Below are 1,060 nucleotides of genomic sequence, written 5' to 3'. Positions count from 1 at the left end.
TACTTTGTTTTTTTCTAAATACTTTACCCATCTACTTTTGATCATTCTTTCACAGATTTTTGCTATTGTACTTGTTAGAGAGACTGGTCTATAGTTTGTAGGGTCCTCTTTATTTCCTCCTTTGTATATAGGTACTATATTTGCTCTTTTCCAATGTTTTCGAACTTTTCCTTCTTTCAAGGAACAGTTTATTATGCTTTGTATTTTGTCCGCCAGTTCATTCTTGCATTCTTTCAAAATCCAGTTTGCTATTTCATCTGGTCCATGCGATTTTCTGACATCAAGTGTTTCATTATTTCGTTCTTTGTTACTTCTATTTCTTTCATAGGGGGGACTTTCTCTTCCCATTCGATCTCTCCAGGTTGTATGTTCTCCCTTGTAAACACCGATTTAAAATGCTTGTTCATAATTTCTGCCATTTCTATTTCCTCTGTGTATTCAACTCCTTGTCGTAATTTCTCTAATTCTTGTTTGTTTTTCAGTTTGTTGTTTACAAATCTGTAAAATAGTTTTGGTTGATCTTTACATTTTTCTATGACATCTTTTTCATATTTTCTTTTTTCGTCTCTGCACACTTGTACATATTCATTTCTATAACTAGTATATATTTTCCATTTTTCAGGTCTTTTGTTTTCTTCCATTTGGTCCAAGCTTTATCTCTTTTGTCTTTTAACTCCTTACAACTTTTGTTGTACCAGCACTTTACATATTCTTTTTCTTGTTTTTGTCTTGGGACATACTTTTCCACTCCTTTTTTATAAATTTTTGTCAAAATATTCCATTTCTCTTCTACTGTTGTATCTTCTTTGTGTATTCTTTCCCAGTTTTCTTTTTGAAAGAATTCTCTTATTTTACAAAAAAAAAAAAAAAAATCATACATCAATCTTCCTTTTCTATATTTTTCATTTCTTTTCATTTATTTTTACTCATTTTTCATACATTTCTATATTGTTCATTTCTTTTCATGTATTTTTCCTCATTTAGTTCTAGTTCTATCAATATGTGGTCACTTTTACTTATTGGTGCCTGGTATTCTATCTTTTCTATTATTTCAGGTTCA

This window comes from Oratosquilla oratoria, chromosome 18 (genome assembly GCF_046742065.1).
Source record: "Oratosquilla oratoria isolate Oo_2021 chromosome 18, ASM4674206v1, whole genome shotgun sequence".
Lineage (NCBI taxonomy): Eukaryota > Metazoa > Arthropoda > Malacostraca > Stomatopoda > Squillidae > Oratosquilla > Oratosquilla oratoria.
Note: the sequence above shows the minus strand (reverse complement) of the source record.